Raw genomic sequence first — 15,794 nt, forward strand, 5'->3', positions numbered from 1 at the left:
AAGAGAATCAGATTATCATAGAAGATTGTTGACAAGTACAAGGATGATATATGTTTTGTAATAAAAAAGGATGAGATATGGATGGAAGTAGTCATCCCAAGAACAATCTGGGTAACTAAGATGGGTTATGAGACTGATGATCATATAATTGAGACTTATGCTAAAGCACTTCTGGAAGCACCAAATGAGCCAAAGGAAGAAGTATTTGGTAGTGCTGAAACCATAGAAAAATAAATTGAATCTAAAAAGAGAGTGAAAAAGGTTGAGGTAGCTGTGAGAAGAGGTTTTAGACAGGCAAAGGCTATTAAAGAAGATGTATTGAAACAAACCGGTATCACTGAGGATGATTTAGCAGCCCCACATCCTAAAACTCACCTATCGATAGACACTTCTTCGGAGAGTGACATGCCTGCAACTTTCAAAAGAGTTGTAAGGAAAAGGGATGCTTCATCAGCATCCATACCTTTGCCTAGAAGGACTAGATAGAAACAATAGGCAATAAGGTCACCGGTTAAGGAAACTACACCAAAGAAGAAACTGACACTGAAGAAGAAGAAGAGAACAAAACAAAACTTGGCTCCTCTTGACATATTGCTAAATGAAATTACAGAGGAAGGGAAACTCAAAAACATAGGAAAGGTCTATGACACTTTGACAGTAGATGAAAAAGAACAAGTGGAAAACAGTGTTATTTTGCACATGGACATGTATAAGAAATTTTTTATGGAAGTGGTAGATGAAGTACCAGATGAACTGTTCAAAAGACTGGAAGCAAGAAGACAAGCTGTTATAGATCTTGATAAGAAAATCAAAATTGAAAAGTTACTAGCTGTTTACCCAGTAAACTCACCTAAGGAGATAGATGACTTAATTGTTGAAATGAACCGGTCAGTATTCTCTACTACACACCGGCATATTGCTTTAATGGTTGGAAGAGTTAATGAAGTAACTGAAGAAACAAAAAATGCATGGGATATATTCCTAGTTGAAAAAGAAAAACAAGAAGAGTACATGAGCCACAAACCTATAAAGGTATATCAGAAGGAGAGAGACAAGGGTAAATGAAAGGTTGGTGGACCTCCGAGCATCAAAGTCAAAGACAACTTATCCCCACCACCTCAAATTACATCACCAGTAAAAACTACTGAAGATCAACCAGCAGATGAGAGTATGGACATGAAGGATACAAATCCTAATCTTGAAGTCTTATACACAGTAGATGTTGATACACAAAAGATCAACATTGTGGTAGATAAAGATACAACTGGTAAGACAGACATGGATAGTGAGCCATTGGTAACTGAGCAAACTGATCAAACACAAGAGAAACCAACAGATGATAACACAGAGCAACAAATAGGGAAACAAGCAGAGAAAAAGGCTCTGGAACAGGAACAGGTACAGGAACAGAGTCATGAGGAAATAGTACAACCAACAATAGGAGAAGATCAAAAACCATTGCTTAAATAAATGGAAACATAGACTGACCTACCAGAGGTCACAACAAGCTTGGTTACTTCCTCCACTACCAGAATTCAGAATGTTGGTTCCTCCTCAATAGGCCACAAATCAACAAATGTAACTAAAGTACTTTTGGACTCCATCAAAAGGATAACAGATTGTAGTTCACAGGCTTATAAAACTATAGATGACACAATCCCAATTTTGAAGGTAATAGATCCTAACTGTAACATAGACAATAAAGATTCTTTAGGACAACTTGATACTTTGTGTAATTACATCACTGAGAACATAGTGACTATTGAGAAAATAAAGGAAGAGACATTGAAGGACAAGGTAGAAATTGAAAAGCAAAAATTCTTTAAAGATCAGATAAAGAAGTGTACTAGAGAATTTGACACACTTCTACCAGAACTGTGTAACTTATTGAAGGAATACAAAACTCTATATAAAGATACTTGCAACACAAACTTTTTGACAGAAGACATAGATAAGAAGATGAGCAAGGTATAGGATGAAATCAATAAACTTGCTGATAATTTTGTTAACTCACCCGATACATTATCAGTTTTTGAGCAAAGGGTAACAAGTTTTGAGGAATAATTACTTAATCTAGGAAGAGAAAAGGAGAGAATAGTAAATAAGGCAAAGCATTTGAGACTAAAATTGAGTCCAAGATTGGACTATCTAGCATCATTACGGAAGGAAATATCTGAGGCACTGATACAGGGACATAAAACACCGGCAGAACATATGCAGCACCTCACCGGTATAGTTCAAAGAATAGAGATAACAATAAGAGATAGTAAGAAGTTTATGGAGAGTATAAACTTCATTTTGACGGATCTATTTCAAATTGTAACTACCTAGTTAGAAGGTTGAGGCTACAACTCTATTGACACCTTGATAACCTTTGTCATTGATGCCAAAGGGGGAGTAGTAGTATGAGAAAATAAACGGCAAAAGACTTATCTGCTCAGGGGGAGTTCTTATATTTTTGGATTATAGTTTTGGATACACTTTTGAATTTTCTCATGAGTGTTGCCATCAATGCCAAAGGGGGAGATTGTTAGCATATGCACACTCCAATGAGACATTGTAGGTGATTGAAGGTTTTGTCATTGATGGCAACCTTACAATCCTATGGCATCAGCAAGGCATTACACTACATTGGCACTAGCAAGATTAGACACTACACTGGCACTCAGACCACCGGCATCGGCAAAGAAAGGAAGCATACCGGCACAGAGGCCGACAGGATTTTTGTTATATTGTATTTTGTTTATTATTGTAAAATCTTTGTAAGCCGACTTGGAATCATTGTAAAATGACTCTTATATATGAGAGATCATTGTAGAACATTTTGTAATGAGTGAAGTAAGATAGAAGAATATTATTAGGCAAATTAAGGCAGACCTATTATGCAAAATATAGGTTAAGGGTTTATGTAAGAAGCAGAGTAGCAACCGGTACTGGATCTGGCATTATAGATGCTATTCTGAAGTAGTACAAGATACTGGATTTGTATAATCCATCATTGTAAGTCAGTGAGACTTGCCATTGAGCAGTGAGCTCTAGGCAGTTGGCCTTCCTGCATGTGCAGGCCCCTCTTGTAGCAGTAATATTCTCTTATTGGCTAGTAAGTGAATATTGTGGGTCACAAATCCCACCAAGGTTTTTCCCACACCGAGTTTCCTCATTAAATCCTTGTGTTATGGTGTGTTTCTTATGTGGTTGCTTTCATTTCTGTTTATTGCATTATTTCTTGCATACCGTTACACTGTTATAATATGCTCTACATGTTTTAACTTAAGAAATTGAAATCACGGGTTATCTACTGATTCACCCTCCCCTCTGAGTATATATGGGAATCCTAACACAATGGTCAAGTGACCTACCAGCTACTAGACAAATCGAGGAGAGTTTGCAAGTAGTGGGATCTACCTATCTGGAGATTCTAAACAAGTATTTTGATGAGTTCAAATTGAAGATGAACCAGAGAACAAGGCTATTAGGTGATCTGATAAAGAAGTATGAAGATGATATATGTTTCATGATCAAAGTGGATCATTGCATAATGGAAGTAGTTGAGCCAAGAGAAGATGAAGTTGAGCCTATGGGATATGAAGTGTTGAATGATATACTCATTAGGTATGCCTCTACCCTACTTGCTTCACCGCTTGATCCAAAGAAGAAGATGATCGGTACCTACTTTGAGAGGGTTAATCCTACTAAAGTACCAAAGAATAAGAAGAGGAAAGTTGTGTCATCGGCATCGGCACCAGTTACATCTGCTATCAGTCCAAAACTGACCAAGAGGTCACCAGCCAAGAAGAAACTAGAGGCTATTCTACCAAAGGTATTTGAGAGGAAGAGGAAAACCAAGAACGAAGCACAAGATTTAGTAGACATTGAATTGGAAGATGAAATAAAGAAGGTGAGGAAATCGAGTAAGAAGACCAATCCAACCGATAATGTACCTACAACCTCTGCACCGGTAAATATACATGTTGATTCTTACAAGCCTATGACACATTATCAAAGGATTATGAAGAATATTAGAAGGAAAATTGTTGATGATTTAAAAGATTATTTTGATGATCTTAACGATACTGAAAAGTATGAGGTAGAGCAAGAACTCATCAAGTATTTATGTGATAATGATCGATCTCCAATTAATATCAAACCTATTGTTTCTAATTCTTTGTCTAATTCTTTGGATAATAAATGGTGCATTGTCATTGAAAAGGAGCAAACAATTAGGGACCAAATTTTTGCTCAATATTTCCTAGATGCTTCCAAATATGAATTCTTTGAGCTTCTTGATCGGTACAAAGGCATCTTTTTCATGAGAAAGAAAAGACTTCAGTTACTTGGAGGTAAAATCTCTGAAGTAGAAAAAGACACTCATCTATAGGCTAAAGCAGCTGTCAAGATGCAAAAGGTATCCAAAGGAAATCGACAGGCTGAACAAGAGCTTGACCTATCAAAATCTAAACCAGATGAAACCTTCAATGATAAGGGAGAAAGAATAGCCGATCCAAATGATCCTTTTGATGTGGATGCATTAGATGCTAAAAGTACTAAACTGGAGGAAGCAGAAAAAGAGAAAGAAGAGAAAGAGAAAGGAGAAAAAGAGAAAACAAATAAGGAGAAAGTTGAAAAGGAGAAAGCGGAGAAAGAAAAAGTGGAGAAGGAGAAAGAGGAGAAAGAAAAAGTGGAGAAGGAGAAAGGGAAGAAGGAGAAAGAGGAGAAAGAAAAATTGGAGAAGGAGAAAGAGAAGAAGGAGAAAGAGGAGAAAGACAAAGTGAAGAAGGAGAAAGAGAAGAAGGAGAAAGAGGAGAAATAAAAAGTGGAGAAGGAGAAAGAAAAGAAGGAGAAAGAGGAGAAAGAGAAAGTAGAGAAGGAGAAAGAGAAGGAGAAAGAGGAGAAAGAGAAACCAAAGAAGGAGAAAGCGAAGAAGGAGAAAGAGGAGAAAGTGAAAGTGGAGAAGGAGAAAATGGAGAAGGAGAAAGCAGAGAAGGAGGAGAAGGAGAAAGCGGAGAAGGAGAAGGAGAAGGAGAAAGCATAAAAGGAGAAAAAGGAAAAAGAGGAGAAAGAAGAGTAGGAGAAGAAGAGACAAGAGGAGATCAAAGCAAAGGACGATGGACAGAATCCCAAGGCAACCAGAGATCAAGTTCAAGCCAAATAGGTTGATCCCACCGGTCACAGTGAATTGACTCTTGCCTATCTCACCATATCGGTGGATGAAAATGAGCTCCTGAGAAGTATTCAACTTGCTCAAGAAATATTGGAGGAAATAAGAAGGAAGAAAGAAAAAGATGTTATTCAACTTGCCATTGACACTCTTTCAACCTTAGTCCTTGATACTGATCTGTCTGGTATCGAATCTTCACTGGCCCAATTGAAGCTATTATGCACAATAGTGGGTGATCAAGTGCAATCATTGGAAGATGTTGCCTAGGCTACTGTAGAGAAAAAGCATGCAAATGAACTAAAATTTGCATTGGTGAAGAAATTTAATGAAGACAGAACCAAGATGATCCATCAGAGAGATGATATCAGTCTAGCAATGGCTGAAGGACAGAAACTTTTGAGCAAAATCTACCAGCCTGATCTAATCTGTGATGATGCTCTGAAGAAGAAGGGTCAACTCCAATTGAAGTTAAAGCAGTATATAGACAACTTAAAAGTGCCATATGATTCCTTCACAGTGTATGGGCAGAATGTACAAACTCACCGGCAATAGATTGACAGGATTGATTCAGAGATTTGCAAGCGGTCTCAAGATCTGCAGAAACTTTAGTTGATTTTGTTACCTAAGTTGCAAATTCTTTAGAAGTGCTTTCTCAACATGGATGCCATCAATATAACTCAAGAATTGAGCACCATTGATGCCATGTAGGAGTTCGCGTTCCAGATGAAGACTCAAAGTGAAATTTTTGCCTCACTGCTAGATATGTGGTTTATAGACATGAAGGAATTTCTAAAAAAACTTTAAATTCGTTTTTGAAAAGTTTTACTTATTATTGTCATAAACATATACTCTGTTTTCATGTTATGCAATATGATTTCAGCATGTTTGCATTACTTTTTCATTGTTGGCAAAGGGGGAGTGATATTGAATTGAAACTTTTATGGGGAGTGGTATTGAAGTAGTACATGCTTGCAATTTTGGCAAAGGGAATAGTTTATATGCTTAGGGGGAGTAATTTGATTATAGCATCATTTTTGTTTTGTAAGCACTTAGATGTCAAATTTTCCTAAGTGTTGCCATCAATGCCAAAGGGGGAGATTGTTGGCATTTTGATGATGTTTAGTTGTGATTGTCATTGATGGACACACACTTATTTGTTATATGAGTTATTCTCAACCAGTACTATGTGATGTATTGTTCAAACCGGTATTGTATGGTATTGTATGCATAGTCTTTGTTTGTTGAAGACTATTGGTGTTTGCAGAAGGAGCTTACTGGTCAAAGCATGACCAAGGACCTCAAGCGGTACGAGGACTTCAAGCGGTACGAGGACCCCAAGCGATAGCCAATATTTTTAAGATCGGAACACTATGTTCTAGTTTACCAGTCTTTGTTTGTATACCAATAATCAGTATACTGTGTTTTGTTAACCGACAAACTTGTAAAGTGTGATGAGTTATCATCCACCAACACCGATGCGGTGATTCAATGTCGTGTTACAAATTGTGTCCTGATGCACCATACCTAGGAAATTGTAGTCTAATCTCATTGGACCGACATGAAATCAGATTCCTATATGAGGACATCATGTCTAGGGTTTTGTATGTATGTGTGTGAAGGGTTGCATAATAAGATTAGGTCTTTGTGGAAAAGGTATCTTGTGACAGAGATTGATCAGAAGATTGAAGTAATGCTGCAATGCATTAATAGAGAACTAAGAATTTTGTGTTGCTTTTTAGATCACTTACTTGTTGATTACTAATCTCTTTGAAAAGTTAGAAACCCTTAACCAGGTAGGCTCAGTCAAGCCAGTTCTAAATCCTCTAACAAGGTGGTTCATAGTCGTGGATCAGAAATCCTTTAACAAGGTAGTCTTTAACAGGACTTATCTCCTAACAAAGATCAGGATTCCTAACAGGATCTGTTCTGGTGAAGAACATTGTAAGGCCTTAACTGGTCTGACCTTAACCGGTCTGGTTGCTATTCTGCAGATAGTAGATTTGTGAGTTTTACTCACCGTGGTTTTTCCCATTTGGGTTTCCACGTCAAAATATATTATGTTATGGTGATTGTGTTATTGTGAGTGAATGCTTTATTTTCTATTTGGCTTTTCTGTGTATTAAGCGGTTTACTATTTAAAGGGTTATACCGGTCTGCAGTAAAATTGCTTAAGTGTTTGTTAAAGTTTTTAGGTATACTAATTCACCCCCCCCTCTTAGTATTCATTAAATTGATCCTTTGAGGTATGTATAAAAGGGATTTGGTCCTCTCATTTGCAAATACATGAATGGGCAATACAAAAGAGATGAAGGAAGAAATATACACAATGGGCAAAGATCAAGCATTCAAGTGTTCAAGCATCCATCAAGTCTTCTCCATTTGTCTTCTTCATTCATCCATTGGAGCAACATTTACAACATTCATTTGCAAGCATATGTGTGTGTTAGGGTTTTTTTGTGTTACATTCTATTTCATGCAGCATTTGTGATTACATTCAAGTAGGAAAACAACCATCATCAACATATTGCTAGTCTACAAGGTATACATTTCCAGTGTTTACATTCAAGCATTTGCAATTACTTTCTTTCAAGGTTGATTCCTCAACCGAGGTTTGACTGAGGCAAACCCCTATCCACAACCCTTCTTCCCCCTTTTTTTGTGTGTAGTTTGTAGGTACACAACTATAATTGTAGGTTGGACTTCATTTGTCGAGATGGAAGAACCCTTTTTCATTTTGCGGATTTTTCGGAGGACCATGGACACTTTCAACACGGTCCCAACAAATTTTCCTCAAATTTGCAGGGCTGATCTCTATCAGTCTAGATATCTTAGATCCAAAGCTACAACATGATCTTGAACCAGTAGCCCCTCATTTCACTCATTTGATCTCTCTTTCCTACATAGTCAACAAGTCAACTTTCTCATTTACAAAAGAGGGTAAATCACACTTCAACCCTTACAATCCACTTGGAATTCACATCCTTGTTTCCCTTGGATTTGGATCTAGTGGATTCAAGCCCCTCTTTTGAATGTAAAGTCCTTCCAAGTGAAAATCATCCTAGTGGCTTCCTTTCTCTCTACTATGTGGGGAGTCACTAGGATCCAATTTTCCACTTTACACCAAGATTTAATCAGATCTAAAATACAAATGTGATAAAAGGATAAATAAATGCACTAGAACATATAAACATGGATACAATGATCCCAGACATAAAAATATCTGATGAAGACGCAAAAAATTGAACCTAAAAAATAAAAGTGAAGCAAAAACATTGACATGAATAGATGATCCAGAAACATGATTTCGCTTATAATCATCACTGATTCGACATGCAACTTGACAAATAAAAGACTAAAACTATAAAAAAAAATGTTAGAAACTAAGGGACAAGAGTCCCACCGGGCATGCCAAAATATATACGATGAAAATGGATGATTAAAACTATTGTAAAATCAGAAAAGATCCAACCACCACAAACCCTAGTTCTACAATAAAAAATCCACCATACACCAATGAAGAACCTAAAACATGCAAATCATAACAAAATAGAAATATTATATCATTCATCTTCTTAGTAGGGTTTGATCTCCATTGTTTCCTATCCCCATTGATCTCATTTGATATATTTTCTCTCAGAATTTGTGTAATGCGCAAGAGTTCAACAAAGAATGGATTGTGGTTGTGAAGTCGCTTGATCACAAGTAGGCTAGATTGCATTAGTTAGGGTTGTGAAAGGATGAGAGTATCCTCTTATATATAAGACACCTTAGAAAATGGAGGAATAAGATTAAGAGGTGAAAGGATAAATGGGCGGTTAAGATTAAAAGGTAGGTAGGAAAAATAATAAAATATGAAGGGGGTAGTTAGAGGAAAATTAAGAGATAAATGACAAGTGTCATGGAGGGAAAAAGCTAATGAATTAATTAAATAGATAAAGATCTATTTAATTAATAGAGGAAGTGGGACCAAATAAACAAATAAAATATTTATTTAATTTAAGGAAATGATAAAATTTAAATAAAGAAAAATATTTATTTAAATAGCTAAAGGCTAGAAGAGGATAGGCGAATTAATTAAATAAATAAAAATCTATTTAAGTAATAGAAGTCTTAGGATAAAATAATTAAATAAATAAAATATTTATTTAATTAAGATAAGACAGTTTTAGGTGTCTACAGGGATATCTAGGTAAATTATTGATTAAGTTGATTTGCAACGGTCATGTAGAGCCATCAATTCCCACCGAGGAAATACAACACCTACCGCAATTTAAATTTGGGCCCCATTGAGAGCGACCATGGAATTGGGTGCCATGGTCCCTCTACATAAGGGACTAAGATAAGGCTTAGGGGGAAGGGGTACCTCATCAGGGGAACCACCAATGGGTGTTCATGGCCTTAGGGATGGAGGATAAACACAAAATGAATCTAGAAAAGTGATGAGAATGGTACATGATAAAGTAGGGGCATAAACATGTGTAAACTAGCCCAATGATAATTTATAATGCTACATTTAGGCTCCACTTTTATGGGAGTATAAGTCTATGCAAATAATCACAGTAAAGTAGATGAAAAAGATGAAAGAATAGAGTAATTAGGAGCACAATCACAAGTATTATAAGACATCACTAATTACAAGGAATCAATCCCCCAATATTAGGATCTTAACTTACTCAATTACATGCAATGACACACACACACACAAAAAAAGCCAAACAAAGACAAACATAGGAAAACAAAAACAAAAATACAAAAAGACACAACACGCAAAAGCAAAAAACCAAAAAAAAAGACCTCATGTGAACTAGTTGAAGAGACCTCAATATAAAAATGTGTCAACCACTAATATCACTCTTGAAAATTCCATCTCAAGAACACAAGTGATCACATAAAAAAAGAAAAATCACGCATCAACAATGAACTACAAATAGAAAATCTATGAGCTCATGAGAAGAAAGGGGTGACATTCTTACACATTCTAGATGTGTTTTCTAAGTGAACCATGAGAAGAAGAATGAGATAAGACATGGATACAAATTCTAGTTGTGTTTTACTAGGCGATCCCTGTTGGGGAGGACAATAGGTATAGTCTATATGTGTTTTTTTTGTTGTGTTTGCAAGTGATGTCAGATTTTACGTGTTAAGCATCTCGTATAAGATTTTGTTTTCTCTAGTTTTGAGCATCCAATAACCTATGTAAGACATGAAATAAAAATTCAAATGTGTGTCTAGTATCGAGAACATGTAGTCTAAGAGTGTTTTCTTTGGTTTTGAGAATGTATAACCCCATGCAAGACAAATATATGTCGTTTCGAGAACATCTCATGTAAGAGTTTGTTTGCTCTAGTTTTAAGAATGTGCACTGCATATAAGACATATCAATGTGATGGTATGATGAAAAAATAAGTATCTAGTAGAATACTCAGAGGGGGGGGAGGTGAATCAGTATAATGAAAAACTGATACAAACTTCCCAATGTCAAAATCAAACTCACAAAGTAAAATTTCACTTATCAAGATCAATACTCAACATCAACCGGTTAAGTGTTATAACAACTTAACAGTAAACAACTTCAATCTTGTAAACAAAAAAATACTTAATCATATCTCAACATATTCAATCTCTCAATGCTTCCAGTTACCATGCCTTATCAAAATAGTTAAGTAGTCAATCAAATCAACAAATAAGATCATAACCACAAAAATATTCACCACTTGATACAAATGTTTATAAGTGGAAAAACCAAATAGGTAAAAACCATGGTGAGATGAGACTCACAAGGATATCTATCTCAACTCTTCTGAAGTTCACCCTATTAGGAGCCAAGCCTGTTAAAGCTTTTACAATAAGTCTTGTTAAGAACTGATTCTATTAGGAATCACTTGGTTAAGGGATTTACAAAATGTCTTGATGAAAAGCACAGTACCCTATTAGGAGTAACCTGGGTAGAGGGTTTGAGAATCCAAGCTAATGGACCACCTTGTTAGAGGATTTAAAAAGTAACCAAGCATGTTAGAGCTTACCCGGCTAGGGGATTTCAATTCTCCTATAATTTTTAGAAAACAACAGGTTTTCTTGATCTGTCTGAATAGCACTACATGTTCTTGATCAAATCCTTTTAAGCTTCAATATGCTTCTACACAAACTGCAGATCCATTCTCCAGTTAGGCAACCGAACACTCAACTGGTTTTCATCCAACACTGTTCAAGCACTCTTACAAACAACTTCATTGAACTTAAATACAAATCAATTAGGTCAGTACCACAACAAAAACCTAATTCTCTCATAGAGATTACAAACAAGTCAGTTCAATCTTGACCATTAGAAATCATAACAATCTCTTCACATTCTTCAAGAAAATTCCAACCGCTCCATGATCATTGCTTCATCGAACTTTGTAACTCATCATGCGCTATGCATTAGATACAATCCAATTTGCTCATTCCCTAGACAAAAAATATGAGCAAATGTGCCAAAACAATCTGAACTAATCCTCATTCAATGATCACATATATTTCCATCATTACTGCTCATCATTAGACCTTAAACCAACAAACTTGATCGGTTAGGTTTTAACAAAAAAACAACTGGTAGGGTTTACGGGTTACACTGCATAGAAAGGGTTTAACCTTATACACCAGTTTACCGGTTCAACTTACAAACTTAACATATACCGGTTTACAATATCTTCCACAAATTTTATCATATCGATTACAATACAAAATCAATATCAACAATAACATCAACAATATCATAAATACCATTATTGTTTCAATTGACATCGATGACAACATAACATATCATTAATGTAATCTTCATGCAAATGCCAACAATCTCCCCATTTGGCATTGATGGCAATAAAAATATCAAACCTCTGATTGCTGTTGTGATTGGTGAAGAGGAATCATGGTTTACATTACCAAGTATTCACCATGCTATGTCTGTCTTTAGCCTGTCGCTGGTTTCCCTTTGCCAGTCACATAATTCTTCTCCTCAATCACATAATTCTTCTCCCCATTTGACAACAATGCCGAATTGAAAGTAAAACATGTAATGTCAAAATTTTATTTTGCATCAACAACATACTACAACTTGATGCTCCCCCTATGGAATACATCCACTTCTTCATCAATCCATGTAAAATTTTCATAGTAATTCAGGGACTCATGCAATTAGCATCATGCTCAACAAACTTCATGAAGATGGACAACCCCCAACTGACTTCTATGATACTCAAAAGTGGTCTTAGGCAGAGGTTTGGTAAAGATATCTGCAAGCTACTCCTGGGTAGAAACATGCTCTAAGATAACATCTTTACTTTGAACTTTTTCCCTCAAAAAGTGATACTTCAATTTAATGTGCTTGGTGCGAGCATACAAAACAACGTTCTTAGATATATTAATGGCACTTTTATTATCAAACAAAATATAGGTTTTGAGATCTTCATCTTAAAACCTTACAAAATGTGCCTCATCCAAATAGCTTGTGTGCAACTCATATAAGTTGCAACATACTCAACTTCAGCAGTAGATTGTGAAGTACAACTCTTCTTCTTACTACTCCATGAAAATAGCCTTCCTCCTAGAAAGAATGCTCCACCGATAGTACTTTTCCAATCATCAACATTTCCTACCCAGTCAGCATCAGTGCATGCCTTCAAATCAAAGTTTCCTCCATATGGATACCATAATCCATAGTGAACTGTACCTTTCAGATATCTAAAAGTTCTCTTTGTTGCTATTAGGTGTGCTTCCTTTGGATTCTTCTGAAATCTAGCAACTATACCAACCCATGAGCAACATCTGGTCTATTGTGAACAAAATAGTGTAATTTGCCAATCATTGACCTGCATTCCTTTTCATCAATAGACTTAGATGCATCCTCCTTGGACAACTTACAACATGTAACCTTTGGTATTCCAACTAGTTTGCAGTCAGTCATGCCAAAAGTCTTCAAAACCTCTTTCACATACTTAGATTGAGTAATAAAAATACCATTCTTCATTTGTTGTATTTGTAAGCCTATGAAAAATTTAATTTCACTTACTAAAGACATCTCAAACTCATTCTTCATTTCATCTATAAAACTATTGCTCATGACATCATTACCTCCAAAAATAATATCATCAACAAATACTTCACTGACCAATATTTCATCTCCTTCAAACTTGATATAAATATTACTATCATCACTGGTTCTTGCAAAGCCTATCTTCATCAGATGTATATGAAGCTGTTCATACCATGCTCTGGGTGCCTTCTTTAATCCATACAAATCTATATGCAATCTACATACCATGTCTTTCTCATCTGTCAATGCATAACCATCAGGCTACTCTATGTATACCTCTTCTTCCAATATCCCATTCAAAAATGCAGACTTAACATCCATATAGTATACCTTGAACTTCTTATGGGCTGCAAATGCAAGTAAAGTTCTGACACCTTCCAGTCTTGCTACTGGTGCAAACATTTCACCATAATCTTCACCTTCTAATTGAGCATAACCCTTGCAAACTAATCTTGCCTTGTTTCGAACTACAACAACATATTCATTTAACTTGTTTCTGACTACCCATTTAGTACCTATAACATTCTTCTTTACTGGTTGGGGTACCAGGGTCCAAGTGTTGTTCTTCTCAATTTGATCAAATTCCTCCTCCATAGCTTTAACTCAATAATCATCACCAAATGCCTCCTTAGCACTTCTAGGTTCAATGGTGGAGATCATGCAATAGTTCTCTCTTATTTTCCTTCTAGTTAGTACTCTAGCATCCTTATCCCCAATAATCTACTCAGGATTGTGGTTCAGTCTCACATGCCTAGGAATAACATGATCATTCTCTTCAAGTTCAACTTCTTCATTATCATCTTCTTCTGAATTTATTTGTTCTAGTTGAACAAGTACATCAGGATTTGCTTTACCGATTTCTAATTTAACATTTTTCAGGTTCCAAAAGAAAAATGCAAGGATCTTCAACCTTTTTCTCTAAACTGGTTTCTTCTGAGACTTGAGGACATTCATCTACATGAACATCATCACTCTCAATAATTATCTGTGTCCAATTTTTGAAGCATTTATAGGCCTTACTCTTGGTGGAATAGCTAAGAAATATGCATTCATCACTCTTAGCTTCAAACTTGCTAATGTAATCACCTCTTTTAATAAAACACCTGCTACCAAATATTTTAAAATAACTAACATCAGGTGATCTCCCATACCAATATTCATAAGGGGTCTTGTCCTTACCTCTTTTCATCAGAACTCGGTTCATTGTGTAGACAGTTGTACTTACAACTTCTTTCCAGAATGTTTTCGCTACATTTCCTTGTATCAACATTGTCCTAGCAGCTTCAACCACTAACCAATTTTTTCTCTCTACTATACCATTCTACTATGGTGTCCTTGGTACAGAAAGATGCGGCTTGATACCATTCTCATCACAATACTTAGTGAATTCCTCAGAAGTAAATTCACCGCCTTGATTTGTTCTCAAACATTTTATCTTTTTGCCACTCTCTTTCTCAGCTAGGCCCTGAATGCCTTGAATTTACCAAAAGCCTCATTCTTATCCTTCAAGAATGTGAACCACATCATCCTTGAATAATCATCAGTGAAGATCATGAAATATCTATCACCTTGAATGCTGAGAAGGACGTTCTCTTCAAAGTTGAAGAAGTCATCTTTCCTAACTGGCATTCTTTACAAAGAGCATTAACAAGTTTTTCTAGCTGAGGCAAACCTCATATTGTCTTGGACTTTCTCACTTTAACAATGTTATTAAATTTTATATGACAAAATCTCCTATGCCAAAGCCAACCATCATCTAACTTTTCAATCAAATAGTTTCTAACTTTAGGATTAAGATGAAATAGATTACCTCTGGTTTGTTTCCCAGTCACAATCAATTCACCTTTGTTGTCAAATATTTTACACATACCATTTCTAAACTCTAGTGGGTATCCCCTGTCATTAAGTTGTGCCACACTCAGAAGATTATGCTTTAGGCCTTCAACCCAATAGACATCATCATCACTTCTCTTCCCATTAAGAGAAATAACTCCCTTACCTTTAACCATATAGGGTGAGTCATTTCCAAATCTGAAAACACCGCCATCAACTTCCTTCAAGGAAATAAATTTGCTCCAATCACCGGTCATGTGATGTGAAAAACCACTATCAATGATCCAATCATCAGAGTTATCCATCTTGGACACTAGTACCTTTTGATCTGATATCTCTTCCTTAATAGCTACAAACACAATATTTTCACTAGCATCATCATCAGATTCTTCATCAGTAATACCACTATCAATAGCAACAAGACAATCTCTCTTGCCTTTGCCCTTATACTTCTTGAATTTGTGTCTCTTGTATTCATTTTCACCATTAGGATAGTTAGTTGCTATATGACTAATCTTGTTGCATGCAAAACATTTTAAAGGTAGTTTACCTCTATATTTCCCAGTGCCTCTAGGCAGTTGTTTTGCCAATAATTCTTCAAGTTCCACTAAGTTGTCTTCATCATCAACATCTCTGCTGGATCTAGATTCATAACCATGACAAGTATCTCTACTTTTTCTCACAGATGGGTTAGAGATAGAACCTTTGAATGCAGATTTTGATTTTTGTACA

This window comes from Cryptomeria japonica, chromosome 1 (genome assembly GCF_030272615.1).
Source record: "Cryptomeria japonica chromosome 1, Sugi_1.0, whole genome shotgun sequence".
NCBI classification, from domain to species: Eukaryota; Viridiplantae; Streptophyta; class Pinopsida; order Cupressales; family Cupressaceae; genus Cryptomeria; species Cryptomeria japonica.